The following is a 26664-nucleotide window of genomic DNA, read 5'->3' on the forward strand; positions in this document are numbered from 1 at the left end:
CTTGTACCATCTATTTCACATATGTAACTACAACGCCAATTATTTTAGATTGCTGTTTTCAATTTTCCCATTATTACTTTTCATTTCTCTCATTATACCAACATCGTCTTTTACTTTATTTCTTAGGTATGGTGATACCTCTTTTTTCATTCCCTGTAAAAAAAAAAATGTTGTCTGTATAATAACTGTTTATCTTTCTCTTGATTATTTTTGATGGATTTCTTCTTCCTTCCTTCCTAAAATAATTCATTTCATTCCTGTGTAAACAACTTAAAAGATCCTTTTGAATTTGTCAATATTCCTGCTTATCTTTTTATCTTCTGTCAGACCCCCATGTAAACTAGGGGATAGAGGCAGTGGGCTACACAGGAGGATTATTAAATATTTATTCATGTGATACTATTGGTATTATTAAAGATGGCCCTAAGTGTACTCTTAATGAGTACAACATTTTTAACTATTCTGACTTGGAAGTCCATGCATCATTTTTTCTTATTTTCTAAGGGTTTTAATTGTATACAGCATGAGAAGTCTGATATCAGCAAAATCATTATTGACTTGAAATTATTTTTGAAGAGGAAGAATTTGCAAATTCTTTACAGTGGCAAGGATGATAATGCGATCAGTGATCCCCTAAGGAGGAGGAGTCTATTCAACCCATCCCTACATACTCAACCCAAGAATTTTAAACTATTTGTTGAAAATGAACTCAGAATGGGTGTCTCTGGGAATAGATTTCTCCCTAACTTCTCTAATGAAGATAAACATTTGTTTAAGTTTCTTAGCATGAACAAATACATGAGGGTAATGAAACCAGACAAAGGGAGTAATACTGTTCTTATGGGCACTGTGGTATATGAAGCGAAGATGATGGAGATGCTGGCTAATTGCAGAAAATATATTAGAGATTCAAAAAATTAAATTAACATAGCTCACCAATGCTTAAATTTGGCATTGAAGGACCTATTGTTAGAGGGGTTAATATATGGTGAGACATACATTTTTTTATATAATGACTAGCCTCATATTCCATCTATTTTTGGTATTCCCAAAGTTCATGAGAGTATTGTAGATCCACCTTTAAGACCAACTGTTTCTGCTGATGGTTCAGCTACAGCACCCTCAGCTAGATATTTAGATGTGAGGTTGAAAAACTTACCTATGAAAGATGACACTATTTTAAAGGATTCCTGGGATTTCTTGAGAAATGTAACACAGGAATTTTACAGTAATGGAATGCTTTTTATTACTACTGATATTGCAGATTTGTTTAGTTGTATACCCCATGACACTGGCTTAAAATAGTACGAAGAAGCTATCAATGAATTTGGGAATCTATCTTTTAACCAATTTCGGGTTTGTACTGAATTGATGGACTAGGTCCTGAAAAATAATTTCATATTTTTTGAAGGCGAATTTTTTAATCAAGTTAATGGGGTGTCCATGGGAGCCAGATGTGCTCTGGTTTATGCTACCATTATTTTGATGTACTGGGAACATAAATTTGTTTTGAAATCTAGGTTTTAAGATTATTGGGTGCTGTATAAGCACTTTCTGGATGATATTGGTATATTTTGGGTAGAGACCAAGGCTAAATTTAAAGAATATTTTGAACATATATCTAATACTACCAGTTTTTTTGAGGTTTCAATATTTCTGAGAATACACTAAATTATTTGGATGTTACTTTACAAAAATACAAAGGAGTTTTTAAATTCAAAGTGTATCATAAACCAACATTTTCCAATTCATTTTTTCACTACACCAGTGCCCACCCATATACAGAAATGAAGAGCATTGTTAAAGAGCAATATGTTAGGTCTAGTAGAATGATCTCAGATGATAGCGACTTTAGTTTAAATGTGTGAATTTGATGAATATGTTTCATGAAAGATGCTACCCAGATGTAATGCTTGATGAGATTTATAAAATAGGTTGGTAAGGAGTGCAAAAATAAATTTGCCCCGATTCTAGGTAGTGGGATAATTATTGAGACCCCCCCCCATCCCTGCGACATCTAACAACTTTATATTTTCTTATGATACTGTGAGTTATGAACAAGCCTTTGTCACAGAATTTAATGGTGATGGCAACATTATTAAGAGTATTTTGGAAAATGAATGGTACAGATTTACTAGGCTGTCTGACTTAGGTGGAATTTTTGATGGCCCATTGAAGGTTATTTTCCATAAAGGTCCAAACATTAATGGCTTGACATCTACCTCCCCCCAGCCAGAAAAAGGTGGGCACATACAAATTTGGTATGTGCCCCCAATGTCAATATATAGTTAACAAAAGCAGTGTACTAGTTGTAGCTAGGGATAGGATTATCACTACTATTATTTATAACACGTGCGATTCTTCTGGGGTAGGATATATTGTGATGTGTGGAAAATGCACATCATTCTATGTTGGGAAAATGGAAAGAAAACTTAAAAGGCAATTTTATGAACACATGGATGATATAAAAAAAAAATGTGAGAAATGCCCTATACAAACATACTATCACCTGCTTGAATGCAAAGTACTTGTTTTTTGTCCTAGAGGAAATCCCAGTGGATGCTAGAGGGGGTTGTTGGGAAACCAGGGTAGAATATTAGGAGGTCTATTGGCAGATTATATTGGAAGCCAATAGACCCCCAGGTTTAAATGACAATGTCTCCTTGGCCTCTGTTTTAAAGTTCAGAGCAGCAAGATTGTAGTAGTAGTGTATTGTGTATGTTTATTTATTTTCCTTTTTATGGTATAATTGAACAATATAGAGGTGTACGCAAATGTAAATACAAACTTTAGATGTAAACCAACAAACTTATTTGGGGTTGCTAGTAAGAAATAGACATCAACTTTTTAATTTATTCCTTTAGCCACTTGATGGCAGTGTTTATTTATACTATTTAGTTTTTATGTATATGTATCTAAAAGTATTGCTTCTATAGACATATACTTTTATGTAGGGTTTTTAGTATGTAAATGTAGTAATGTAACAAAGATTTTATGTGAGTTATTTATTCTCATGCTTTAAAAAAACTTAAGACTTTGAATTGTCACTATTTTTATGTTTGTTCATTTATTTCTAAAGCGCCATAGCTAACTGATGTGATATGATTGGTTACCCAAACAGAGGTGAAGCATGTATCAGGAGGATTACTATGGTTATGTTTTAGCATCTGATGGTGTTTTTTATGAAAACGCAGTGATTTATGTGACATTCATGCTTTCCTGGTTTTGTGTTTTAAGTGGTGAATTGTAATAAACTATATCTTGGATTTGGCTGGTAACGTGTGCCTCATTACTGGGTTTTTTGGTAAATCTTGGCACTAGTCATCTTCGTTCATTTCATTTTTAAACATTTTTTTATATTTCTTCTTAAAATTTTTCCACCATTCTATCAAATTCTTATAAAAAATCTCTCATTGTTAAATGATCTATTTACAGTTTTATTGCATCTTGCTGATTAATAAAAAAGAGTAGAATAAAGATAATTATTTTAATCCTTTCCCTATTTTAATATATTCTTTATTTTCTTCTTTCTCAATCTATATTGCTAAATGGTCTGAAAAGAAACATCTTTACTATTTGTTCGATTATAACTCGTTTAGTTTTTAACAAAAGAAAATAATCTATCTCTGTCTGAAGTCTTCCTCTCCAATATGTCTTCTTACTTAGATTCCACAATTTTAGATTTCCACATTTTATTATGTCTTCTATTGCTTTCTTATCTTCTCCATATGTTTTGCTTTTGATATCTTAAATTTCAATTAAATATCCTGTTACTATAATGTCCATATTCACTATAACATAATTTAATATATCAGAAAATAATTTCTTCCTTTCTTTATATAGCACATAAACATATATTGCTTTTAATCTATATACTTTCTTTTCCCATTTAAAATCTACTACTGTCAACTTTCCCATTTAAAATCTACTACTGTCAACTTTCCTAATTTAGCTAAAGTATAATCTAAAACTTGTATTTCTTTTCTATATAATATAGAAATTCCTGACCAATTTTTGTGCCCCAAATTCCATATTACACCACCTGACCATAGTGTCTCTGTTTGTTCTCTTTTTTCTTCACTTAAAATTGTAATGTCGTCTAGTACTATTACATTCACATCACATCTATTAACCATTATAGTATTCCAATTCTCCTAATTATACTCTTAAGGCTATTAACATTAATTGATAATATTCTATGATTATTTGCTGTTCTTCTTTCTAATCTACTGGAAATTATTGTCATTATCCATTTCCATTTTTTTAGATTTTGATCTGAATTACTGAAATTTTCTTTTCCCATCTTTAACTCTCTTTTCAGTTGTGTTTTCTTCTTAACCACTTTCCAGTTTATTTCCTCTTAATCACTGATTTCTGTACCACTCCCCTTTTCCCCTCCCATTTTTTTGTGTATTATCCAGACTTTCTTCTTGATTTATCCCACTACTTTGTGTATCATCTGCTTGTTGCTCATCTAATCGTAATATTTCTTTTCCATTTATATTTTTTTCTTCTATTTCACACTTTAACCTCCTACCCTTCTTATTATCCAGCCATACATAAACAGTATGCTTACATTTACAATGTGTTTCTTTACATTTTTTGTATTATGACTAGTTTCCCCACATAAATAACTTTATCAGAAAAATGTTTAAAAAATGTCTCTTCATCCCACAATGAAACATAATCTTGATTGACCCCAATGCTTAACAACAGCGCAATGTCCATTGTAATTTTTCTGTCTTCTTTTTCACCTTTTTCTTTTGGGTCCCTATCTCCCTGAATGATTTCTTCTGTCTCTCTTAATTTTTTCATTAGCATTATTTCACCCAATGGAGCTTCCCTTCCTGTCTCTGGTTTGCTTTGTTCCAACAAATTCTCCAGTATATCATCCTGCAACCCTCCCAAGTGGAGGGTTGTAATTATAATTTCTCCCCGACTCTTCAACCCTTCAAATAATTCCCTTTGGAAGACTTCCTTAGAATCTTCCATATGATCTCCTTTTTCAATAACTTGAACAACTTTTTCTTCTTCCATAGAAGAAAACATCACCACTGAGCCAGCCTTCACTTCAGCACCATATCCTTCTGTCTCCATCATTACACACCATTCTCCTAGCTGCCACTGCACCATGAATGGAATGGACGCACAACACTTGATGGCCATATGCACCTCAAGTGTTGGAATGAATAGGGGTTATTTATTGATAAGTACTTATATACATTTACATAGCTGATAGTATTTATGTTATTTACATTATTTACAATTATTTACACTTTTATAAAGTACTAAGCATTTATATTATTAATGAATCCACCGCCATTTTTTTCCAAAGTCAGTAATGTATTTTCTTTAGATTTTCTGCCTACATTCATTTTTCTATTAAATTAAATTTCATTATGTCTTTCCATCCATATTGTCCATAAAATATAAAATATTATTCTATCAGTTTTCATCACTTATTTGGTCTTATTTTATTTTAACATCCATATTCCCATGCCCATGTTTATATATTCTATACTTACTACATTTTTCAGCATTTTTATATATTTCGTCCCACAATTTCTTTACTTTAATAAATTAAAAAAAAATTCAGTCATTTCAAGTTCTCCACAATAAACACAAATAATTTCTTGTTTTCTTTTATATGGCATGTTAGCTTTGCAAAAATCTCCACAAAAAAAATCTTTCCATTCATATATTTTCTACACCACATGAATATTTTTGTAATAGCTTTTTTCTTTTTTACTTTTTATTGTATTTTAATGAACATGAATAAATACAAAATCCAACCATCAGATAAAAACAAATAATCCTATCCTGTCTTCTGCTTCTATCTCAACATAAATTAATGAATGGGCAATTTGTAAATGCATAACGCTTTCCTTTAACAACAGTTGACAATTAAAAACTTAAAATGAGTTCTTTATACAACCTTAAGACATTAAATATCAAGTAAAAAAATGTATTTATCAGTGACATATCAAATAATTTCTCTCTATATATATTAAGGCTGGGATTAACTATTAAATATTTGTGCTTTTCAAATTAACAGTATATATGAGATAAAACATTGTTTTTTAGAACATTGAACTGTTTGCATGTAGATCACCCTAGGGGAAAATTTTTCTTTCACTTTAATAAATGTAAGTACAATCTCACAACTGGTATAATTAAGTAGCAGGGGGTGTGCAGGGGAGTATAACCTCCCTGCTGCAGCATTTTTTTTTTTTAAATTTAGGTTTCAGTGTTCCGAGGTTTCATGCATATGGTTTCTGCCATATGCGGTTCGATGTTCCGACAGTTGGACAGTCTGAAGAAGACCCATATACACCCATACACACATTATATATATATATATATATATATATATATATATACATACATACATGCACACACACACACACACACACACACACACACACACACACACACACACACACACACACACACACACACACCAATTTATTTTATCTACTAATATTCATTATATTGCATTCAATTTCTTGACAAAACACATACATATATCCAAAAATATAATATAAAGTTGAATACATCTAAAACTTCTAACAACTGACAAGTTAAATTGCATTTATGTCTCACTGGTTAATCATGTTATGATACAACTGACTTAACTTAATCATATTCATGTTATTGTTCATTGAAAATAAAGTTTGTTTAATACTTAACTTATAGTATTAAACATTTTAGGTGTTCTAGGTTTATTATTATAGTTCATATTTTAATGTATCTCCAATGTATTTCCATATGTTTACTACCCCTCCACCATAATATTCATACATAGTATATTTATTTAAAAGTTGTAGCACATAATGTATTAACTAAACTTAATTTCATTAGCTCAATCCACACAAACCATAGGATGAAAACATACCTAGTAAAATACAATCATATGTAAAGAATATAGTTTGCATTAAGCTTCTGAACTAAGGTGTTTGTCAGTGGTAATTTAGAAAATTCTAACCTTAAGTACCTTTTCCAATTAGGAACATAAACAGATTATCAGAATACATTCAAACGTTATAGTATATTACACTAAATATCTCATTTCTTGTGTCAATAATTCAAAATCACTTGTTCGTATTACCACAGAAAATTGGTATTAATTAATATGCAACTTATACAAAACAAGCTGGGGGGACAGGTTCATAACCCAAAGACTGCCCATGCTATGGAATAGACTTCTGGTACATGTCAAACAGAGCACCTCACTGGCCTCTTCAAGACAAATCTTGATAAGTGGATGGGAAATAGAAGATTCACCCTGGGGATCACTCCAGTGGCTCTACTCGACAAAGGCACTGGGAACTATGGTTGGGTGGCATGATACCAGGGTAATCCAATGGGCTAGGCTTGTAAAGGCTCCTGGGCCATTAGCCTAGTACACACCTATGAACCTATATACAAGGTTTGCATCAATTTTATATTTTCCAGAGTACAGTATGCGTTCAGCAGCTTTTCATTTTAAATGTCTTTGCATGTATCTTACAATACATAGCATAAATATAATTATCTTTTACGAAAATAGCAATGCTAAATTAAATTATCTAAAACCAAGAATTCCTGGAGACCAGAAAGAAACCACTCCACATATGCAAAGTTGGATTTAAGTGCATCATTTGCTTGCTTTTAGCCAAGTAATATTCTCTCTGCATATAATACATTAGCAGAAAAAAGTATGCATCTTTGCAGCTTTGGAATGTGTGTTGCCCTTTAAATAGTTTACTTCTACTTTTCAATGTTTTTAGAAACTTTTATTTAATTTAAACATTGTAACTCTCACTATTAAATACAAAGAGTTTCATATATATTGCAGTTGCCTTACTGTGCAACTGTATTTTCCCTTTCCATTGTAATGTTTCATATTAAAGCAGACTTTTTAAGTTCACAGGTCATCGCAGGCTTCTTGGTGCTTCTTCATGTTCTCACTGCTTCAGTTCTTCTTCTCCTGTCCTAAACAGCTCGTGACTCCATTTAAACCAAAGAACAATGTAAAAACAATGAGCTTTTTAAATTGGAAACTGTGTTTAAATGTTTTTTGTAAAACCGTTTACTAATATGTGAGCTATACATTTAAAATCAGCAATAGCCATAATGAAACTTTTCAAAATTGTCTCTAAGGCATAAAGTGGTTGTCAAAAAAGACTATAATGTATGAAACTATTCAAAATTAAGTTTTTCACACAAGAAACATACTACTTATATAGTTTAATTAGTTTGCCAAAACAGACAAAAGTTTAAAGGAATTATATTTTTTAAAACATCATTATACATTATATACATAACTGTTTAATATGTTATGTTTGAAACTAAGTTCATCCTCAGGTCCATCATTTCTCTTCAGGGGGAGACAATTCAGTGTAGTGATAGCAATCTAAATATTTTATTTTTTTTTTAATATATATTAAATAGGAACTATCTTTCCTATAATATTCCACCATAGTTCATAGAAGGATTTAGTATAATATTATTAAACTATGAAGATACGCATTACTATATTAGACACCTCTATTTGCTAGTAAGACTGCTGTTTTATTAATATAGTAATGTAAAAAAGAAAAGTTTTACCTTTTAAATTGTGGTGATTCTCTATAACTGCTGAAACAATGCATTTATACTATACTACAGCATGTTTATAAAATAAATATTAATCCAAAAAGAGACAGAGAAGTGTTTCTTTTTCTTTTTTTTTTTTTTGTTTGCCGTTTCATTTTGTTGTCCATCCATTTATTTACTGCATTTATTTTAAGGTTCATTGAAGACTAGTCCATCTTCTTGTTTGTCCAAAAGGATTTTTTTCTGAGAATATTCCATGGCTCCATCTAGTGAATTAAATGTCTTTTAATCTTTGAATAGAAAAATTCTGATTTTTGCAAGGAATAAAATTTGAGCCATAATGTTTGATTTCTTGAGACATTTTATTAATGGGTTGCATGCATTTGTTTTGGATATTCTAAAGATGTATAGTAATCATCAAATGTAATGGTTTTCTGATGAAAAATTATTGGAGAGTTAGTCCATGGTGTTTTTAATATCAAGTCTTTATCCTGTGTAGTGAGAAATTTGACTATTATAGATCTTGGTGTAGAGGGATTTTTTTTTGTTTTGTTTTAATATTATTTGAGAGTGACCTATGCTCTCTTTCAATTCCAAAAGAAATGACTCTAGTAAGTTCAAGATTTTTGGGATCCAAGCATTCAGGAACTGCAGCATGTTATTTCCTCCTTCCTTCCCAGGGATGTTGCATATTCTTATTTCTTCTGGATCTGCTGTCAAGATCAACCTTTTCCAGAAGAAAATAGTTCTGTTCAGTAAAAATTCAACTTGACTTTCATTTTCATTTAATCTTCCATGTACATCATTTACATATTCTTACATGGAAGTGATTTGATCTGAATGTTTTTTGATTATTTTATTTAGTAGATCAATTTGTTTGTCTTGCTTTAGTGTACATTTTACTCTCCAAATTGTCTATTTTAACTGATATTTCTTTCATGCTAGTTACAAAAGGTTGTAGTTCTTTCTTCATTCCATTTTCCTGTGAGGAAACTTTAAGATGACTCATAGATACACCTGACTCAAAAAACTTCTGGTAGGATAAAATCAATAAAAAGTCTTCAAAAGCTAATTTTCTTGCTGGATTCGATTCACCCCTTATTTATTCTTATATAAAACTGTTTTGAAGACAGTTTTTTTTTAGTTTAAGAATAAATAACCCTGTCAAAAAACTGAAAAGAAAAGAGCAAAACTTTTATGGCTATGAACCTAACTGCTTGGCATTTTAACCATACCCACACTTTTTTATTCTTTTTCATTTTTAATTATTTCCAAGGAAACATGAAATATTGTTCTTTCATAATATTTAAATAACATTTCCTTTTTTTAGTTACATTCATTTTAACTTCCTTAAGAATATTTTGTTTTAATATTCTTTAATTTCTTCATTCATATAATTATTTCTTTCCCCAAAACACTTATATAAAATGCATTCTATCAAATTCTTATTTTTCTTTTTCTAATTTTAAGCTTTATAAAGGTTCAATAAAGTGGTATGGACAATTGGATTTTTTAACCCCAACCCTCCTTCCTCTTCTTTTATGTACAAAATTCTCCTTCTCACTGGTTTCTGTCTGGATCACCATATGAATGAAAACATCATAGAAATTATCTCTTTTTCAGTCACTCAGTATTATATATATATATATATATATATATATATATATATATATATATATATATATATATATATATATAGTGTGTGTGTGTGTGTATGGGATCCATACGGATCACTGAACGGCAACATAACCGAAACAGATTTGGCCGGGCACATACTTGTGTGAAACTGTTTTTCACCGAAAGGCACTTTCCGTAAGTGTGCCTGTTGCGGAGATCGCACTACAGTGGGAATAAGGGAAAATTCCCTTTTCCCCACTGTAGTGCGACCTTGGAGTGAGAATATTTAAGTTGGTGGGTGTGGGGGTGCAGGGGGGCTTGTCCCCCCTACAAAAAGGTAAAAGTAATGTTTTATTTTTTTTTTAAACACACTTTAAAGAAAGTGCTTTTTTGGTGAAAGCACTTTTGTTAAAATGTGTTCGGTGATTGTGGATTTGGACTATTGAACTTTCATTCAGTAGTCCTAGATATATATATATATATATATATATATATATATATATATATATATATATATATCTATATCTATATATATATATATATATATATATATATATATATATATATATATATTTGCTAAATATGCTAACCTACCTAGTAAAATAGAACTGATTAGATACGCTTTTTTCTTTTATGACTTCCAGAATGTGCACTTTTTCTGATTACAATTCCCAATATATTTATGGTCTCTTTATTAAATTGCACATCTTTTATACTACCCATAAATCAAAAACCTTTACTTTTTTCTTTATTTATACTTAGGCCAATTGTCTTTAACTCCTTAACTCTTTCATTAACTTTTTAATTCTTTCACCCATTCCTTCCTTATTTTACTGATTAATACTATAGCATATGCATTTGTAAGTATTATTGGTAATTGTATTTATTCTGTTATCTTATATCCTATCATATTTAATTGCCTAATCTATTTTATTAACAATTGCATTCATCAATAAAACAAATATGATACTACTTGCTGGTCATACTTGTTTTATTCCACATCCTATTTTGATTTCTTCACTTAGCCATCCATCTAAAATTATTTCTTTCATATACTGACTTAATTACTTTAACTATTCTATCACTTATATTATAAACCTCTAGTATATCCCACAAAGCATCATATTGTAATTTATCAAATGCCTACTTAGATCTCCTACCATAGCTTATGTTTCTGCCTTTTTTATTTACAATATCATCTATTACTTATTTTACTATCCATAAGTCTTGACTTCCTTTCCATTTTCTAACAAAGATGGTTTTGCTCAAGAAACGTTTTTACTTTATTTTTTATTATTATAGTTATTATCATAAATATCTTATAATCTGTATTATTCAATACTATTTGTCTCCAGTTTTTATATCATCTTTATCTCCCTTTTTCCATATACATTTCATGATTACCATACATATCTGTTCATCTATTGTACTTTTCCTTAACCATTTCTTTAATACCATGACAGAAAGGACTTTCTGACAATTTTCCATATTATTACACATGTAATATTCAATACCATCTAATCCTGCAGCTGTATCCATATTAATATATTTTAATATTTTGTTTAGTTCTTTAACATTTATTCCATTTCTCCTATACTTTTGTCTCCTATTGAACAAAATTTTCTTTTATATATTTTTGATCACATTATGTAGTCCATATTATGTTATTTTTTTCTCTCCATCGTTCTTTAATTCTCTTATTACTCTTTTGCTATTTTATTCAAATAGGGTGCTACTTCTTGTTTTCCTTGTAAACAGTATCTTTGTTTATACAGTAGTACCTGGGATTCAGAAAACCTCTGTGCAGGAATAGCTTATTTGTGCATGGAAGGGACCATTCTCGTACAGCACAGCAGCACGCTATGCATATTCATGAAGGCACGCTGCCGTGCTCTAAAACGGACACTGTTCTATGAACGAGCTCAGGGGGTGTGTCTGAGAGCAGTGGTCTCACTATACGCATGCCCTCTGCACTCCATAATTGCTGTACGGCAATGTAAAGATAGCGAGAGTGTTTTCAGACATCATTACTTCACAGATGGACAAGAAATCTGGACAAAGCCAAAGTAAACAAGGGACAAATGTGAGATATTGCTCTCACATACGTGTAAAGTCGATATAATTACAGGCTTCACATTAGCATTAAGTCCACAAAGGGTATGAAGTGTAAAACTCAAATGAATGTCATTATTTCCTAACTGTAGTCTTTAATGCTTTGAAACTAATCTGCCAGAAAGCCACAATTGGATGAAAAATGGAACAAAAATATTAGGCAAAAATCTGTACATTCTGTGAAAATCTGTACAGTTGAGAGGTATGGTGGATACTGTTAGTGTCCATGGAGCATTCCTCTCAAATGCAAACTGTGTCATGTTATCACTGTTTGAAAAGCACAGCCCCCCACAGATAATATATAGAAAATAAAATACAATTTATTTATTTTTTTCAATCTGGAATAAAGTTTAAGCGTGAGCGAGTGTGCTCATCACGCATTTCTGCTCAGCCTAGATTACACATCATAACGAACTAAATAGGAATATACTTCAAAATGTAGCAATGTGGAAATAGTGAAGTGGGTAGAGCGTTCGCTTTGCAAGTAGTCATTCCCTGTTTGATCCCCATGGAAGCCAATTATCATTTTACATGTGAAAGCAGTACATAATTTTTTTTTTAATAATTAGGTAGTAAATAAAATATATTTGTTAACCAGAGTAGTATAGTAGGTCCAAATGTGAGGTGTCAGTGTAATAAAGTTGTGAAACCCCCATATAAACACAAGTGCCCCATACAGTATAGTCACACAAGAATAAATTAAATGAAAGCACATAGGGGAATGTCAGGGAAGGAAAACACAATTATAATGTGTCAGGAATGATGAATCAATCCCATACAGCTGATAGTCTATAAAATAAACATAAGCAATCCTAAGCATTGCACAGCTTGCAGAGTGTAAGCATTGCTTAAATATGAATGCTAAGTAAAGAGTAGCCCAGCTAAGTGGATTTGCCCATTGGTAAGCAGTGCTGAACCTGCCTTTAAGCATTGCCAACCTTACCTAAACAGGTTTGCCCATAGCTTAGCTTAGCTCAGCATATTCAAAACTGTGCAATCACAGCGAAGGGTGGGAAATCATCCATATTTAAACATTGCAGGTGGGAGTACAGATCATAACCGGTTGTAGTTCCCCACTGTAGCAGTATGGCAGGTGTTGGAGAGGGCATGCCCTTTTGGGTGCAGCACTGAGGCATACAGGAGTCCAAGGTCATGGTAGGACTCCTTGTTAAAAACCATGATGTGAGACTACAGAAGGACCAGTACCAGGGCTCCCAATACAAAGCAGTGGCCTGGGAAACACTCATCCATGATCTCACCACTGCCACTGGCATCCCTCAGACTGGTGAGCAGGTCCGGCACCACTATGCCAACTTGAAGCAGAGGAAGATGGAGCTCTTGGACCAGTGGGTCCAAGAAGCATGGCAGAGGGGAGATGTACCTGACATGTGTAAGAATTCATATCAATAACAGTTTACCAAAGTCCAGCCTGTGTATGTGATTGATAGGTATGCATAAATGTTTCTCTATCTTCATTACAGCTCCAGCTGAGTGGGCTGCAAACCAAGAAGCCCATGCAAGCAGTTTGAAATGGCTGTACTATGAGGCTGGTGAGTAACAATCTAGCTTGCAGTATTCATACCAAATAAATATAAAGGAATATAATGTCACCTGTCAGTATTAAAAATGGATATGGTTTGTACTGAACAAACCAGACAATATTACAGTAATAGTCTCATATAGGTTATATATAAACAAAATTATAACTGCTGTCAATAAAATTAAAAAACATGGACTGGTTGTGTTTACTATGGTATGGTATGAATTGAAATGTGTACAGGTTATGCATAGCAACTATAGCTCTGAAAGCATTAAACAATCAAAGTCTCATCTGACAAAGTTAGTACCTCTGTAAGACACAAGATTAACTGATATGAAATGTGTCATGCACCAAGATCTGATATCTGAATAGTAATGTTGTGTTAACCACTGTTTTCCACACTGTGTTATGTCAAAAGGTATCTATAGGAATGTATGTATAAGAATGTTGTAATTACAAGGTCAGATTGTACAACAAAGAGAGAATGAGAAAGAAATCATTCAAGGACAAGATAACAGTTTCTCAATAGCTCCTTCTGATGAAACACAAACTTGTTGTGTTTTTAGCAGAAACAGCCACAGTTTGAATCCTGGGAGTGGTAGTTTGCTATATGCATAATTTCAACTAGGATATTGTGAATATGTGTAGAAACAGTCAGGTAGTGTCAACATAAATTCCCTCCACAGGTCTTCCAGGTAAGGGAAGGTATAAAGTAGCTATAAAATGGCTGTATACTGTGTCCAACACCCACAGTCCAAACCCAAGGCTGCAAATGGCAGCAAGATAAAGTGGTCTCACCCAAGAAATGTTCAAAAGTGTCATGCTGTCACAGCTACCTGTCCCTGATGCCAACAACCAGGGTGACCAATAGAAATCAAGGCAGAGTATGGCAGTAACACAGACACACACACACACACACACACACACACACACACACACACACACACACACACACACACACACACACACACACACACACACACACACACACACAGCATGAGTGCACATCTGTAACCCTATCATTCCCTCCACAGGTCACCCAGGTAAGAGAAGGGATAAAGTAGCTATAAGAAGGTTGTAATTATACACTGTGTACAAACATACCACTGCCCAACCAAGGCAATAGGTCGTTGTAATAATACCTTTAGAATAATGATTAGAGCAATGATCATTAAAGCTGTGAGCACTGCAAGAATCTACAATTTTTAATTGACATCTCTCTTTCTCTCCTCCACCTTATCTTCCCCAATAAGCTAAACACATACATGAATGGGTAAGTTTTCCACAAAACCTACTGTTGGAATATGTGTCCTATTGTTCTACATATGTTGAAGTGTATTCCAATTAATGTTCCCCATTCAAATACTATAATTGTTGGCCTGTTGCTATCAATGTAACCTGCATGCCAGTGTAATGCCCACTGTGGTTCCATATATGCATGTGTTCTATTTGCTATGCAAATGTCCAAATCTATTGTTTTGGGTTAATGGGAAAGGGAGGGTAGCCTAATGGTTAAGGTGTTTCCCTTACAAACACAAGGTGCAGGGCTTGAGTCTCACAAGGGATAATTGGCTAGGCTTAAAATGGCTCATAAGGGCAGTTAGCTTAGTACTAATCTATGAACCTATGAACTCATGCATGCTGTTATAACTAACCCTGGAATGTGTTAACTATTACTAACCAACATATGTTCTAAAACTGCAACAATATAGCACATCCGGAAAGGCTGATCCCAGTGGATCTACCTTTCCCACCTCATCTGGCTGTGGCACCAGGCCCCAGCACATCTGGGACCCACCCCAAGACCTCCTCATCCACTGGTCCTGCACCACCTTTGGGTGGAACTGCCTTAGTGGATGGGGCTCGTTCTCCCACTGGGTGCGGGCATGAACAGGATCCTGTCACCTAAAGCCAGGTCTGGAATTTGGTGCGTAGCAAGCTCCAAAAGGAATTGGGAGATCTGCCATGCCAGTTTGAGGGCCACATGGTGCATTTAGGGGGTCAGCCTCCCCCTCCTGCTCAGCCCTCAGCAAAGCCACATTTGAGGCCATGAAGTTACAGTGGTGGCTGTCCATGGGTGGGGACCTCAAGTCCCCTGTATCCATTTCGGCGCTCATGGGCTTCCAGTTACCAAACACCCCTCCCCATCCAAGGTGCTTACTGCTCCATATGTGTCATATACTGCCCCTGTATGCTGACTTGTCTGTCTTCCTACCCAACAGACCCCCCAAATATCCATTTGGGGGCTCATGGGCTTCCAGTTACCAAACACCCATCTGCATCAAAGGTGTTTACTGCTCCATATGTGTCATATACTTCCCCTGTATGCTGCCTTGTCTGTCTTCCTAACCAACTTACCTCCCCAAATATACCTACTATTTTTCCCCAACATCCCACTCTCACATAAAAAAGGGCAATCTTTTCCCAATCAAAAATGTCACCTCATACATAGCTGTCCATTTCACACACATGTCCACTGGACACATGTAATCTGGTCTAATTGGCTGTACAACATATTTTTGTTGTCCTCACCCCTCGCTCAGAGACTTGAGTGTCCAAAGTTGCCTCCAAATTCAGTATATATGCACAGCAGTTGCTATAGAAGAAATGGACAGCAATGGACCTTTCCTACACCCATCCTGCACATCTCTAGCTATTTTTCATATTTTTTTCCCCTCTTCATGCCCCTTTTTTCACCACTTTCCTATCACCCCTTTTTTCTTTTCAAGAAATTAGCATAGGGGTAAGCAGGATAAGCCTGTTTGTGAGGTGCTAAGCGACGCCTACACAGATTAAGCACTTTTAAGGCTGGCTGTCAGCATAGTTAACTGGACGTTAGCATTGCTTACTGCTGCACAAACCCGTTCCAACCCACTTACTACTGCCTTAATTACTCTGCATCCAACAGCCCTTGTTCAGCCCAGGAACAAAGTAATCAGCTGTTGCAAGTCTTGAACCCAAGCCCCTACGCACAACAGGCACAGCAAGTTACCACTAAGCCATCTGAGCTGTAGATACGACTGATGTTTTTCAAACATATCATTCAGCAAAGTCATTCAACAGTAGGGAAAAGGTTTGTTAAGATTAATCAAGTTTTGTACATATATATATATATATATATATATATATATATATATATATATATATATATATATATATATATATATATATATACACATATATATATATATATATATATATATATATATATATATATATATATATATATATATATATATATATAAAACATTAATATTTAATATATGTAGAGATATACATATAAAATATACACATGAGATATATATTTATATAGAAAAGTAAAAAATATATATATATAAAACTAAATATATACATACATATATATATATATATATAAATAACTAAATATATACATACATATCTCAGCATGTACGTAAAACACATTTTATCAATATCAATAGATATAAATATGTATATATATATATATATATATATATATATATATATATATATATATATAGACATACATACACACAGATATATATATATATATATATATATATATATATATATATATATATATATACATGCACACACGCATACTTATATATGTAAACCACGAAAATATATGAAAAGTTCCCGGCGAAGTAAACTCCTTCCAGTCAGTAAATATAAAGGTAAAACAAATAATGCTGTTGATGCTGGAAGGTGACCACGACCAAACCCACTCTTTGCAAAAGGAGTTCAGCTAATTGTGAAACTGCCCATATAGTATATTTGGCTCAATGCCAACTCTGCCAATCATTCTATATTGGCAAAACAGATAGAATATTTTGTACCAGAATACGAGAACACTTATATGCTATTAAGATCAAATATCTCAATAATGCGTTAGCCAAACATGTAGATACTGAAGGGCAGGATCACACATTTTTATTTAAAGTTATTGACTATAATGTGCCATCTGTGAGGGGAGGTGATATCTGTAATCATACAGAAAAGAAAGAGGTGAATTGGATTATGAGGTTGAGGGCAGACAAAGGGAAAGGACTTAATGAACGTGTTTCTATCAAGCCGATTCTTAAAGCTAGACGCTAAACCGTGAGGTAACATTATCCCCTTTACATATAAGTTTTATACAAGTTCTATTATATATGTACTATAAGTCACTCTTATAGGAAGGAGTAGATATTAGTCCTTATATCTGTCCTTATATTGTACGGTATCAGACATTTTAGGATCTTTATGTCGAATAATAGGATCTCTATGTCAAATAATGGATTTTATGGATACCCCCCTCTATTAATATTAATAAACATCCTTAGAATATATAAATGAGCTATTAATACATTATTACGCTAATATAGGCACACTATGTAAGGAAAAATTCAAATTAAATTTCTTAGATGTAATTTTTTTGTATACTATATAGTTATATGCCTTAAGGCTAATGACTGATCTTAGTTGTTCAGCCAATATATTTATATTAATTATTTAACACAAAACCAAAACATCACAGTAGATTATGGGTCAAACTTGGGTTCTAATTTGTAAAAAAACTTTATGCTGACAAAAAATTTCAAGCTGACTATATTACATTGAGATGTGCAGTCATGAGATGACATCTTTGCAGCGAACCCACGATGTTTGAAATAGGGAACTTTGTGGATTAATACCATTCGGACCATATATGGTGCTATTTTAATCAAAAAGTAGGTACAACAACTTTAATACGCTATAATATACTAATATGAATTCTGTGTGTAATATAATATATACACCAGAAAATTAGATTTTTGTAGCAACTATAGGATGTTAATATTAGGAAATGTTGTCGGTGAATATTACTTGTGCCATCCACAGGCGCCACCATTTATATGGTATAATTTGGGCACAGTCGGGATAAACTAAACTACTTATAGATTATGATTTTTACCTTGGATAGAATAACCTTTGTGGTAAGTCATGTTTTTGTAGATAAGAAAGTTGAATCTGACCTATGTATTTAATATAAAATAGGTAATGTGAATACTAATGAATATTTAGGAAGTTAGTTCATTACCTATAGTTAAGTAACAATTATTACTAGAGCTGAAAGAGCACTTATTGTAAATATGAATGAAAACTAAGGTAGTCAATCAGTTTCTTATATTCTGATGCTAACATAAGAAGAATGTGATTATGAAGTTAGTACATTATTTATTATCTGATAACATTGCGAGCCCCAAGTTATCAGCGTTGGTATAGCATGCATTCAGAATATGAATGACGATCAAGGAAGTCAGTCTGTTGTTTATTTGTTATTACTGTTTTTTATTACAGGAATTGCTAGAGCATGTATTTTAAACTGCTAACTTTGGTGCGTTGCCACAACTCTGTTATAAAATGGTAAAAGTAATATAGTGGTGTTAGAATTTAGTACGCACCCAATACATATTTAATAATGTTTAGTTCAGGAAATTTTAGAAAAGTATTGGTTTTTATATGATGTTACTATAAGCAATCTGAGGATGTAAAGTTAGAGCCTCATGTGTTTAATTTAAGTAGTACTAAGAAAGATGTGATTTAATTCCACTGAGCGGACGGTGATATTTCACCTAAGCACAATGTTTTCAACTTAAAAGGCATAACATGCAGTTTGTTTAAAATCTTGCTAAAAGGTTTTTTGTACTTATTATAGTTTCAGAGTTAACATCAAGTTTTTAAGGTAGGGAATCCGGTTCATATTCATAAACTTATACCGAACTTTTATGAAGTTATTTAGATTGTTATAAGTTGTACTTAAAAGCCATTAGCGATAATGTTTTTTACATGCTATAATCTGTTATGTTTTATGAGAATTTAGAGGGACATATAAGATTGATATAGAATTTATACATATATATATATATATATATATACACATCTAGCATTATAATAATGCAGTACCTTTAAATTTTAAATTGATATGATTGATCTAACATATCACGTGAAAGTGTACTATAAAAGTTTAATTGAAAAGCATTTGAAAAATAACGGTCTGAAGAATCATTTGCGAAAGCGCTAACCTCTGAATTTTCAATAAACTGGCTTTGTTATTTTAAACAAAAATCCTTGTCGATTCGTATGGAATAAGTAATACGTTTTCTTTTGCAAAGAATGGGTTTGGTCGTGGTCACCTTCCAGCATCAACAACATACTTATATATGTATACGTATAAATACGTAGTGCAGCCAGATATCAGATGCACACTTTGAACCTCTTACTACAAGTCTGTCCAAAGGCTGTCTAAATGGGGGTGAAGGGGTCCAAACTAGGGTCCTCTGTTAATTATTGCCCATATCCCTTCCTCCCTAGTAGAACTGTTCTGCCTTGCTACAAAAAAATAAGGCCTTCAAAGTCTTGAACCCAGGGCCATGTAAACTACAAGCAAAGCAATGTACCATTATACCATCTGAGTTTTATGAGATAGTGATGACATTCCAAATATATCAATTAGTACAGTCATTCAACAGTAGAGAAAGGAGTCTGTAGAATCAGTCAACTTATATATACACACACACACACATGTTAATATGAATGGAGATGCATAAATATACAGAAATACATGACAGCTACAAACACATGTAATCTGAGGGTCATGCTGCTGCACATTAGAAGTCTAAATCTGAAAATGCACTCACTGGAAGTATTCCTTAAAATGGGGAACAATGACATCTGTGCTGTAACAGAGACCTGGTTAAAAGCAGCAGGAAGCACCCCTGCACTACCAGCCTATAACTCATTCCACAACTTTTGGCTGAAGAACTTGGACTGAAGCTGCAAAGGTGGTGGCATTTCCATATTCATTAAGGATGCACACACCTCCAAAGTGATAGACCAACATTATGCATTTCAGATACTGCAGGTGTAGCTAACATAACAGACAGTGGTTCAGGTTGTAGCCTGCTATAGGTCCCCATAAATGTCCCAAGACTCACACTCCATGTCCCTAAACACACTGGAGAATATTAGTGCCAACCTAACACTCTCATACTGGTTGACTTCAATTACCGCACCATTAACTGAGAAAGTTACTCGTGTACCAATACACATGCCCATCACATCGACCTGGTCCTTGATAACATGGGTGACTGTTGCTTTACACCAATAGTCAACTCCTACCTTGTTAAATCTGAACACAAATTAATCACCTTTGGAAATCCACAGCTCTCCCACCCCCCTGTACAGGTAACCACCACAAAAAAACTTTCTAAAGCTAACTATGGCCTCAAAAAAACAGAGGTGGCTAACCTCATGGCAGCCATGCAAATGAGACTACTTACATGCCTGCTGAATCAAACAACAATGCACTATTAACACATACACAAATGCATGGATACTGCCATACCCATAGAACCAGGACCCTCACTTCCAAAAAAAGGAAGCAAATCTGGTGGTCCACAATTATAAAGAAACTGGAAAACAGAAGAAGGGAACTGATATGGAATGAGGTAAAGTTCAAAGACAGGAAAAAAAACCTTATCCGCCTCAATTAAAAAAGTTGAAATCTCTCATCAAATACTACAAATATAGCTGTGAAAACAGAATTGGAGCACATAGTAAAGACAATCGCAAGGCCTCATACAGTTATGTAAAGAATCTAAATGGCAATACCAAGATTTGTTCGGTAGACAATGGTACCTCCTAGACTAAGCCAAAAAATATTGCCAATATACTGGCTGACATATTGAGTGCAAACTTTACCCCCCGAAACGACCAATCGCAATACCAGTACACTGCCAGGAACCCAGTATTACTGCTGCACAGGTTAAAAGACCACTGTCCAAGGCCAAGAATCCAGCTTCTATGGGACCTGACAATATCTATGGCTGTGGTCTACATGAACTACAGAGTGACCTGGCACCTCACCTGTGTGCCCTGTTCAAGCACAGCCTCACCTAATGCTTTGTCCCTACTGAATTGTGCAGTATTACAGTCACCCCTCTCCACAAAGAAGGTGCAACTAGAGACCCCGGGAAATACCGCCCCAACTGTCTGATAAGTCTGTTATGCAAAGCTATGGAATGCATCATCATGCGCCTAATAAACAGGGGTATGGGAATCTGCAGACTCAGCATCCTGCCTTCGCCTAGAATGATACCACAATATAAGGAGAAAATGATTGACTTCGACAATTAGCTAAGCTTCTGGTGTCATTCAAAGGGGGTCCAGTATCTGTCTGTCTGGGACGAAATGATCGACAGACAACAATGCTTTGACAGAGGTGGTCTGCACCTGTTGCCCCTGGGATTCAGGTTACTGGCAAAGGTTCTTGCCACTCCTATAGTGCCTTTTTTAGGCAAAGTTCAAAGGACAAAACCACCACCGTAACAGGTACAAGCATGCAAAATCTGAAGGTAATGCTACTCAATGCTAGAAGTCTAAACCTTAAAATGCACTCTCTCGAGGCACTTCTAAAAATGGAAAACATCGATATCTGTGCAGTAACTGAGACCTGGTTCAAGGCTCCAGAGAGCACCCCTGCAATACCAGGCTACAACTCTTACCACACTTTTCAGCCACCAAACCAGGATCGAAACACTAAAGGTGGAGGAGTGTCCATATTCCCCAAGGATATTCACACCACCAGGTTAGTTGCCCAACATAATGCGTCTGAAATTTTCCAGGTGCAACTAACACTAGGTAAGACTGCAATCCAAATTGTAGCTTGCTACTGATCCCGCACCATGCCCCAAGATTCTCACTACACCTTTCTAAGCAAACTGGAAAATATTAATATACAACCAAACACCCTAATACTGGGTGATTTCAACTACCCTGCCATTAACTGGGAAAACTACTCATGTACCAACACCGTTGCCCAACAGTTCTTGGAATTCATAAATTCCAAAGTCCTGGATCAACTAATCCATAGTCCCACCAGGGGCTCCAATATCCTAGACCTGGTCATTACCAATGTGGTAAATCAATGCTCCACACCTATGGTCACCCCTCGTTGGTCAGATCAGACCATAAGCTAATCACCCTTAACATCCACATCCCAGCCCTCAATAAGGAAACCTCCATAAAAAACTCCAAAGCCAACTTCATGCTACTGAAGTCAGAAGTTACAAACTTCATGACACCCATGCAGACAGGAACTGAAAGTTTGGCTGCTGAGTCCTACACTAAGGCAATGTACAAGAACATCCACTCATGCAAGTCATCCATAATGGAACCAAGATGCTCTCCTCCAAAAAAGGAAGCCAATCTGGTGGTTCCCTGCCATAAACAAACTTTACAACAAAAGGAAGAAACTGTTGCAGAAAAGAGGAAAATCCCAGGATGCAAAAAACTCCCTTACCAGCCTCAGTAAGAAGCTGAGATCCCTCATAAAATCCTCCAAAGCTAGTTACGAAAATAAAATTGCCAAAGATTCCAAAGACAATCAGATGACATTCTATAACTATGTCAGGAATTCAAATGGCAATGCTCAGATCTGCTCTGAGCTACAACAGAATGGCATTAAATATACTGATTCCAAGGATATTGCCAATATCCTGGCAGATCGATTCAGTGCCAACTTCACCCCCCCTCTCACCCCCTAAATGGCCCATTTCTATACTGGAAGACTGCCAAATTCTGGTAATAATGGCCACACAGGTAAAAAAAAAACGCACTTTCCAAAGCTAAGAATACAGCATCCATGGGACCAGATGACATCTCGGGCTGTGTACTATATGAACTACAAAATGAACTGGCACCTCACCTGAATGTCATGTTTAATCATACCCTCACCTCAGGCTTCATGCCCACTGAGTGGCGCACAGATAAAGTTATCTCACTCCACAAGGGGGGGATCCACCTTGGATCCCGGTAACTACAGCCCCATCAGTCTGACGAGTCTGATCTGCAAGGCCATGGAATATATTATCATGGAACTTATAAACAAAGACATTGGAAACCTTAAACACTGGACCACACACAGTTTGGGTTCGTGAAGGGAAATATTGTCTCCTGAACCTGATTGAATTTTTCGTATCAGTCTCCAGAGTCATGGACGAGGGTAAGGCAGTCCACACAGCCTATCTGGACCTCACTAAGGCCTTTGACACCATCCCCCCACTCTGGAATCATAGAGAAACTTACTAGGCTGCACATTAATCCCTATGTCCCTCGATGGGTTGCCAACTGGCTTACCAACAGAGCCCACACTGTAAAAGTAGCGGACTTCAAGTCCAGTTCCAGACAAGTGACAAGTGGAGTACCTCAGGGTTCAGTCCTGAGACCTCTCTTGTTTGGCATCTACTTCCCTGAAGTACAGGCCAACACTAAGGGACTCTGGCTAACAAAGTTCGCAGATGACTGCAACTGGGAGCCATTATTGAATTCTCAAATGATGTTGGTACTGTACAAAAGGGCCTTACAGAAACAGATGCTTGGTGCCAGAGCCATGGGCTCAAGCTCAATGCCAAGAAATGTATAATTATCCCCTTTGGGAAAAAAACATGTACCTGTGAATTACCACATAGGTGGCAGTACACTAAACACCGAAAGTATGATAAGAGACTTAGGGACACAGGTGGACAGTGGTCTCACCTTCAATAACCACATCACCACAACAGTCAGGAAATCCTTCTATGTGGCACACCTCATCACTAAGGGCTTTTCATCCAGAAAAAACAAGGTCATTGTCCCACTGTACTCATCCCTCATTAGACCCATTACAGAATACAACGCCCCATTCGGTATGTACCTCTCAAGACATCTGGAACGACTAGAAAGGCCACAGAAATACCTCACTCAAAGAATCACAGGCCTAAAGCAGATGCCCTATGCTGACTACTTAAAACACTTCAGCTATACTCTGTCGCATATCATCTACTCTGAGGCGATCTCGGCTTAACATATTGGGTATTTTTTTTTTGCATAAGCAAAGGATGTTGGCTAGTAGCATGCACATAATTATTTTTAAATGTCCTTTTATGAAAAATCCTGCTACAAAAATTGTTATTAACTGTATTCCATAACAATTGAACTTCCTGAAGTATTCTATTGATTTTTTGAATGGTCAGTTGTCATGGAATACAGTTAATAATACATGTTACTAGCCAATATTCTTTGTTTATACAAAAAATATACCAAAGGCCAATGTCTTAGGGCCAGTAAGATGACCAGTGACAATAAGCAGTAAGTAGATGAATTTGAATTCATTATACAATTATTTTTTAGATAGAGGTTATCGAGAAGTGTTTCTGAGAGAACTGGCCAAAAATATTTGGGACCAGAGGGACTCTAAATATCCCCCTATTTTGACTAAAAGAGTCATTCCCAGCACAAAGAAAGTGAGTAGTAAAGATGATTTTCTATGCGTCAGTACAAGCATCAATTTAGATAACAAAAGCGTATGTAACATCATAAAATGCAATTGGAAAATCATAGAAGGGAATTTGGATTTGTCAGGGTTATCAGAGGTAAACCCAAATTTGTGTATAGGAATGATTATAATTTCAAGGCATTGTTTGAAAAAGGAAGGGACAATTCTGTAGTAGCCAGTTTTTCTATAAGTCAAAAACCGAGGGGCATGTATAAATGTTTTGATTGTAGTATGTGTAGATATATTTTAGAGGGTCCCTATATACAGGTACTTCATTTTCCCTACACTATAGGAGTTCCAGGTAATTTTTGTTGCAAAACTAGAGCGGTGGTTTACATCGCAGTATGTGATGTAGGCCAGGCATATTATGTTGGCATGACTACCAGGTGTTTGAACACCAGGATGAGAGAACACATATATAATATGAAAAAGAAAGATAAGAACTAGCCACTATACAGGCATGGGTGTGAATGTCCAGGTTTTCAAAAATTCCTGTTTTCCATTTTGGAGCAATGTTCTTGTGATATTTGAGGTGGCAATTTTAAAAACTATCTATAGCAAAGAGAAGCAAGATGGCAAATTAAGCTGCAAGCAGATCAAAAACTGGGGTTAAATGAAGCCTTCAATATTAAATGTTTTTTAAAGGAACGTAAATGGTAGCTTAACAAATGTGAATGATTTTATTGTGCTGTTGTATTTTTAAATGAACTAAAGTTTACATACATATTTATTTTAGTGGTAGTTAAAAAAATGGTTTTATTGGTTTAGATTGGATAATTGATATATAGTAATTAACGTTGGGGTATATACTGTGGTTTCATTTTGAATTGTTATGTGGTTCTGAAGAAGTAATTTGATGAAAGCATTGATTAAAGTGGAGTTATGCTATCCTTTGGTGCAGTTTATGCCTTAGATTTTGACTCAGCTTTGGACTTGGTGTTTTTCTTTTACTAGTTTTTGGTACACCTTGGACATTTTTTGGTTACACGGTGTAAGTGTCCATTCGTATAATAGGATGCTAGCACCGCTTACTGTCATGCAAACCCATGTAAACATGCTTAAAGCTGCTCAAAACTGCCTTAATCACTCTGTATCCAACAGTCCTTGTTCTGCTTAACAACAAAATTAACAGCCCTTGTACGTCTTGAACACAGGACCATGCACACCATAGTCAAAGCAATTTACCAGCAAGCCACCTCAGCAGTATGGTTTTAGGAGGTTTTCTCAAACATACCCTTCTTTACAGCCAGCTTACAATAGGGAAAAGACACTGTGCAATTAGGAAGGATTGGTATCTCTAAATTATATATATATATATATATATATATATATATATATATATATATATATATATATATCTGAATAGAAACATGCATACAGAGAGAGAGAGAGATATGTTGGGAGATCCATACATGTGTATAACAATATATAGATGTATTACCAATAAATATTGAGGTGTGTGCATATTTTATATGGGTGGGCATTTGAAAGACATGCATAA

The sequence above is a fragment of the Protopterus annectens genome, chromosome 8.part1 (genome assembly GCF_019279795.1).
Source record: "Protopterus annectens isolate FY-2018-M chromosome 8.part1, PAN1.0, whole genome shotgun sequence".
Classification (NCBI taxonomy): Eukaryota; Metazoa; Chordata; order Ceratodontiformes; family Protopteridae; genus Protopterus; species Protopterus annectens.